This window comes from Palaemon carinicauda, chromosome 1, assembly GCF_036898095.1.
Source record: "Palaemon carinicauda isolate YSFRI2023 chromosome 1, ASM3689809v2, whole genome shotgun sequence".
Classification (NCBI taxonomy): Eukaryota; Metazoa; Arthropoda; class Malacostraca; order Decapoda; family Palaemonidae; genus Palaemon; species Palaemon carinicauda.
In genome coordinates, this window is record NC_090725.1 from 103,686,274 (window position 1) to 103,694,185 (window position 7,912).

Sequence of the window (7,912 nt, forward strand, 5' to 3'; positions counted from 1 at the left end):
TAAGATTCTCTGAAAAATTCTTGTGTGTCTTATTTCCTGATGCAATAAGATGATCTTGCAATTGCCGAAGGCCATTTGGTGTAATATACGAAGCGGGAGTACCGTATACAGAGGGTAGTTTTTCGTGATATTTTATCCAAATGAAAATGTATTGATATTGTTGTTGCTGTTGTTACTACTACTACTACTACTACTACTACTACTACTACTACTACTACTACTAATAACAATTATTATTATTATTATTATTATCATTATTATTACTAGCTGAGCTACAACCCTAGTTGGAAAAGCAGGATGCTATAAGCTCGAGGGGTGCAACAAGGAATAGTAGCCCACTGAGGAAAGGAAGTAAATAAATAAACTACAAGAGAAATAATGAGCAATTAATATAGAATATTTTAAAAACTGTAACATTAATATACATCCTTTATATATAAAATATGGAGAGAGATTTATGCCATATTCAACTTAAAAAAAAATTCGCTGCAGGTTTGTCGTTTGTCACATATGTAAACGATAGAGGTAAATCTACGGGAAAATTATGATCCTTATGCCCTTACTTTGTATTATTAGAGAAAACCAAGCCCATACAACCTATGCTGGCAGCCCATTAACATCTTAAACAATAACCCTTCAAAAGTTCAAACTTGCAGCGAATGTTTTTATGTTAAACAGGCTAACATAAGTCTCTTTATAGTTTATATATGAAAGATCTATTTTTATGTTGTTACTGTTCTTGAAATATTTTAGATTAATTGTTCGTTACTTCTCATGTCGTTTATTTATTTTCTTATTTCCTTTCCTCACTGGACTATCTTTCCCTGTTGGAGCTCTTACGCTTCTATCATCTTGCTTTTTCGACTAGGGTTGTAGTTTAGCTAATATAATAATAATAATAATAAACTTGCAGGAAAATTTTGTAAAAGGATCTGTGTTGGCATATGGTCGGAATATTCCATTTTATATCCTGAGGCGACAAGGTGAAAAGGTAGCGTCTATTACCATTATTATTCTTCATTTTGAAGCCTAAATTCTAAGCAATCTTTTAAAGACAAAAGTATTAGTAATCATTGTTTCATTCCCCTTTTTCCAATACACCAAAACAATTCTCAGAGAAAATAATCCATATTAATAAAACAATCACTGTCATTATCATTATTATTATCATTATTATTATCATTATTACTTGCTAAACTACAATCCAAGTTGGAAAAGCAGGATGCTATAAGCCCGAGGGTTCCAACAGGGAAAATAGCCCAGTGAGGAAAAGAAATAAGGAAACTACAAGAGAAGTAATTAAAATTTAAAATAAAATATCTTAAGAATTGTGAAAACATTAAATAAATCTTTCATGTATAAACTACAAAAACTTTATCAATAAAAGAAGGGAAGAAAAATAAGATAGTATATAGTGTGCCAGAGTGTACCCTCAAGCAAGAAAACTGCCCCAAGACAGTACAAGACCATGATACAGAAGCTATGGCACTATTCAAGACCAGAGAACAATGGACTGATTTTGAAGTGTCTTACAATATTATTATTATAATTACCAGCTAAGCTACAACTCAAGTTCAAAAAGCAGGAAGCTGCCAGTCCAAGGGCTCAGACCGGGGAAATAGCCCAGTGAGGAAAAGGAAATAAGGAAGTAGATAGAATAGTGTGCCTGAGAGTACCCTCAAGCAGGAGAACTCTAATCCAAGACAGTGGAAGACAATGGTACAGCGGACATGACACTTCCCAAGACTAGAGAACAATGGTTTGATTTCGGAGTGTCCTTCTCCTAGAAGAGCTGCTTACCATTGCTAAAGAGTCTCTTCTACCCTTTCCAAGAGGAAAGTAGCCACTGAACAATTACATTCAAGTAGCTAACCCCTTGTGCAAAGAATTATTTGGTATTTTCAGTGTTGCAGGTGTATGAAGACAGGAGAATGTGGGAAGAATAGGCCAGACTATTCTGTGTATGTGTAGGCAAAAACCAAATGGGCCGTAACCAGAGAGAGGAGTTCAATGTAGTACTGTCTAGCCAGTCAAAGGACCCAATAACTCTGGCGGTAGTACCTCAAAGGATGGCTGGTGCCCTGGCCAATCTACAACCTAAATATCCTGAGAAAAGCCACAAGGTGCTGACAGGTGTTTCTAATTAAGGACTGGAGGTGTGTAAATACATCGTAAAATGCAAACCACTCCAGAGCTAATAATCCAAGCGAAGCCCACAAGCATAAAAACAAACTTGTCAAAATGCTTGCATGCAAGCACACAAAATCCTTGAAGGAATGTACCTATGTTCCGTTCTATTTTACCAACGTAGGTTTTCTAAATTGTTGAATATGATTATTTCTTTGTTATAAGATTCAAAATATTCTGTATTTTCTATTATTATACAGTACTACAGAATTTCTGTATTATAAAGGTTTTTTTTTATTTGGCGTCTGGTGGTTTAACTTTAATCAGATTTATAACGTTCTCACACACAAACACAATATATATATATATATATATATATATATATATATATATATATATATATATATATATATACAGTATATACCGTATGGAATATATGTATACCACAACCCACTCTTAATGTGGATCCTGATGTATACAATATATAAAAATATAAATTTACATATAGTATATGTATATTGATTTGTACATACTGTACTGTATTATATATCTTTATATATATAAATTTATAAATATGTATAAATAAATTATAAGTATATATATATATATATATATATATATATATACATATATATATATATATATATATATATATATATATATATATATATATATATTAATTCATATTTATGCATATGAATATACTGTATAAATTTATACAGTATACAGTATATACTGAATGTATAAATTTTTCTACACACACATATATACTGTATATATATATATATATATATATATATATATATATATATATACGTATCTTTACCTATACTGTATTCATATATATATATATATATATATATATATATATATATATATATATATATATATATACTCCTATACTGTATTCATATATATATATATATATTCATTTGATATTCACCAAGAAGCGAGGATCTAAGGTTCACAAAGGAGAACTCTAGTATATAACTGCCTTATACATGGACCTTATGTCAAACCCATCTCTAGTCTCGGTGAAATCAATACCCATCTAATACCCAAACGTGACCGAGGGATGGGCAAAGGGTTCACTGGTCAGGCTACTAATTTCTAGGACTAAGATCGTAGCCATACTATTGCTAACAAGTTGTAAATGGATGACAGCATTTTCTGATTATTATTATTATCATTACCTGCCAAGCTACAACCCTAGTCGTAAAAGCATCATTGCTATTATATTTTACCCATTACTTATGAAGGCTATAATTTATTTGCTATTTTTCTATTTCTTTTCAGGCTTTCCCTGTTGGAGCCCATATGGTTGAGCATTAGTTTTTCCAACAATAACAACAATAATAATATATATATACACATACTGTATGTCTAATAGAAGGTTAGCATAATGCAATGTATTCTACGTAATATATAATTTGAACATGAGACCAAACACTTAACGGCTAATGAACAAGACAGGTAAGAAAACAGCTAGAATACGAATCACTTACAACTGATTCAAAGCAGAGAACATGCAACAGGGTAGTTGGGCCACGGTCTACAATTGTCAATAAATTACTTGATTATTTATCCCCTGTGAGTGTTTTGATTTATTTCATTTGGGACAAAGAAGGTAAAGGATAGGCCTAATGCTTATCCAAGTTATGTTCTTGCTTCAAGATACATGTTTCTATCGATTCTAAAAATAATTTCTAACAAAATGAACAAAACCTTAAGTAGGTCTTGAAAATAACTCGACTGAAGATTGCTTCTTCATTAATTGCTCCCATAAGCAATGCAATCTAGAGTTATTCATTAAAGGTTTGATAAGCTAAAAGTAAAGGGGTCTATTTGAAAATGTATAATAGGACAACTTCGTAATTATTACAGCTATTTGTAAATCATCTTTTATCAGTAGCTCTTCTAAGAGGACACTCCAAAATCAAACCATTGTTCCCTAGTCTTGTGTAGTGCCATAGCTTCTGTACCATGGTCTTCCACTGTCTTGGGTTGGAGATCTCTTGCTTGTGGGTACACTCGGCCCCACAATTCTATCTTATTTCTCTTCCTGTTTTTTGTTTCTTTTTTTAAGTTTTTATAGTTTATATATGAGAGTTTTACTTTAATGTTACTGTTCTTGAAATATTTTATTTATTTGCTCATTACTTCTATTGGGCTATTTTCCCTGTTGGAGCCTTTATGCTTAAAGCATCCAGGACATTCCAACTAAGTTTGTAGCTTAGAAAGGGATAATAATAATAATAATAATAATAATAATAATATAACACTCATGTGCATTTTATTCACATAAAGAATGTACATAATCACGTACTTATAAGAGAGAGAGAGAGAGAGAGAGAGAGAGAGAGAGAGAGAGAGAGAGAGAGAGAGAGAGCATGCCATGACATATATCCCCAAGGAAGCAACAGGCCAACTTCTAGTAACACCCGGATGATCAGGAAAAAGAGAAGAAGAAAGTTCCACGTTGGCGACAAAGAAGAAACAGCATAGTCCGATATCACTTATTTTCTGTCATAATTATTTCATTAATAACAGGTTGATTTCATGATGGAGGGCAAACAATGTATGCTATTTATCTCTATGCATGACATAAATAAGTTGAAGATCTGTCAAACGAATAATTTATTCTATCTAGTCATGGCAAGCCGCCAGTATGCACCAAATGGTTTCCAGTCATCACATGTACGAATTAATTCTTTCATATATAGGCATTTTTAACCAGATATTCGTATACATTTAAGAAGCACTTAATTATTATTATTATTATTAGTGTACCTGAGTCGTCAAAAGTGACGTCTAACGAGATAGATAGGCCTATGCGCCTATGCACGCACATACAGATTCAACCCTTCCCACCCTTTCCTAACTACAGTTCGCTGGTTCGGCAATTTATGGGAGATTGTGGTTTCAGAGTATACCTCTCGGGGGAACTCCTTCTCGTCAAGGTATGAATACTCCCTCTCTCCCTGAGCGGGACAGGAAGAAAAGATAATTATTATTATTACTAGCCAGGCTACAACCCTAGTAGGAAAAGCAGGATGCTATAAGCCCAATGGCTCCAACAGGGACAAATAGCCCAGTGAGGAAAGGAAATACGGAAATAAATACCAGTAATAGATTTATCGGTGGGACCCATATTAGCTTAATAACTTGGATTCATAAAATTTAGTCATGTAGACCTATTGTGAAACTGATTACTATTATTTTACAAAAATACATTTGAAGAAATTATTCGTTCCTTAAGTCATAAAATATAACCTAATAGCGCTTATGAACCTTAAATTGGTAGAGTATTACCACCCCTTGAAGACGTATTTAAATAATGCTTAGGGTTGATATCTTCACTTAAGCAATGCCTAGTACTAGCTACTTTGGGTTAAACTTTGGCATTGCTGCAAAATAGATGCCAATGGGACAAAGACTTTTGAGTAGATAAAGTTAAAACAGCTGTTAAATACTTGTATTTAGAAGATTTATTCCAGCTGCGACCAAGTTGTGGAATAATCTTCCTAATCGGGTAGTTGAATCAGTAGCACTCCAAAAGATCAATCTTGCAGCAAATGTTTTTATGTTGAACAGGCTGATATGTCTCTTTTTATAGTTTATATATGAAAGATCTGTTTTGAAGTTGTTGCTGTTCTTAAAATATTGCATTTTGATTGTTCATTATTACTCATGTAGTTTATTTATTACCTTATTCCCTATCCTCACTGGGCTATTTTCCCTGTCGGAACCCTTGGACATATAGCATCCTGCTTTTCCAACTAGGGTTGTAGCTTAACTATTAATAATAATAATAATAATAATAATAATAATATCCCGTAAACGATCAGTTCTCATATTTCAGTTAAAAATCAACATGTATTCAAATAAGAAATATGCTCAAAACTATCAACTTTGTGATGAAATTAGTCAGATCTCAAACCTTTACTGGACAAATATCGGCTTGTGTATGTTTTAACAACAGTGAGGCCTAAGTAAATCAGTCTAGTCTATACTAGAATATATAAATGCGAATTTCAGAGATTATATAATCCTCTTCTTGTTCAATATCAGATTTAACGTTTTTAAAATGCTGATAAATAGATCCTAAGATCCAAGCATGTATAAATAAGGGACTAATATCATTTAGCCATGGATGCTAATTGACAAAATATATCTTAAAATTCATTATTAAAATGGTGTGAATATGAAGTTGATGAAAAAAAAAATGGTACAATTTGGATTATCAATAATTGTTTCTTTGAATAGATTCGGATTATCATTTTTGTCTCATTATTTGAAAATTTAGTTTCTTTGAAAAGTGCATAGTGATTGTATTATGCTGGGTACACAAGGTAGGCCTAATGCCGATTAATATCACAATCCTAGGATACAATCTAGATTCTAGTCCTAGTACTGCAATACAGAAAATATAGTGAACCACATACTTAGGCCTATGTTGAAGAATTTCACACAATCTATGAGTAGTTTTGCAATACAGAAACTGTAATATAGTGAACCATATACTTAGGGCTATGATGAAGAATTTCACTTAATCTATGAGTAGTTTTGCAATATTGAAATGTAATGTAGTGAACCACATACTTAGGCCAATGAAAAAGAATTTCACATAATCTATGAGTAGTTTTGCAATACAGAAAATATATAGTGAACCACATACCTAGGCCTATGATGAATTTCACATAATCTATGAGTAGTTTTGCAATACAGAAAATAAATTATAGTGAACCACATACTTAGGCCTGTGATAAAGAATTTCACATAGCCTACGAATTAGCTAACTGATTTTATGGGTGTAAAACTAGCCATAACATAATGAGACTTACCCGCTGTTTAAAGTGCAATAAACTTCACGGTTGGGCGGAGTAATTATCTTCAACTGAAAAGAAAAAATTTCTCACCACACAATGAAAACAGGAGCATGTTCACTTCCTCAAAAATTTTCACTATCAGCAAGAGCCGATTAAATCCGTCGTTGATAAAATAAATCACATGGTTCCGTGAATAGTTGTGAATTATAATAATCCAGTCAAAGCTCGGCTTCTGCTCTGTCACTGATGCACCCGGGCGAGAGGCTCACACTTTACACGATGAACTTTCAGACCTAACTGAAGCATCTGCCTACCTTGAACCTGTTACCGGAGTTAGAAACGAGCTGGGGAGAAGAAGCGGGAGAAGGTTGCCAGTTGGGATTATTCAAATGTTGCAGCCACCTGTTGCAAGCGTTTGGACGATCGCTGAGTATAAATATAAATTTCTATATTTTAAAACTGATTCTTTTATAAGTGTGTCCCCTCAATATATGAAGCATTAATAAATATAAATATAAAATAATTGCCGTTGTATATCATTATATTATAGTGTATAATATTTCAAAACTTTTTGTCTTTCAATTGTCCAATAAGGTACAAGTATTTTCTTAGTCATACCTAAAAAAATTCTTTCAGAAATACAACTTAACTATTAATTATTTTGAATTACGGTGTAAAAATAATGCAGAAACATCCACACATATCTTGAATTTTCGCATTAGTCCTCAAGGTAAAACACAAAATGTGACTGACATTTTTCGAACAATGAACATAATGACAATAAATAGGTTAATATTCGGGGTGGACTGATTTCATTGCTATAAAAATGTTGAAAAATATGTACTTGAAAAGGAAAAATTGGAAAGATATTCTCCCCCCCCCCCACACACACACCAATATCACACACACACACATACATACGCACATATATATATATATATATATATATATATATA

The 7,912-nt window shown here is 32.5% G+C and overlaps 1 protein-coding gene across 1 annotated transcript in view; it reads right to left on the bottom strand.

The window, feature by feature from the left end:
• Positions 1–7,228, bottom strand: part of LOC137650444 (uncharacterized) — a 130,923-nt gene extending 123,695 nt beyond the window's left edge. The window contains exon 1 of the mRNA XM_068383673.1: positions 6,972–7,228. The gene's annotated coding sequence lies outside the window, so the exon portion shown is untranslated. The remainder of the gene's footprint in view (positions 1–6,971) is intronic.
• Between the last annotated feature and the right edge of the window lie 684 nt (positions 7,229–7,912).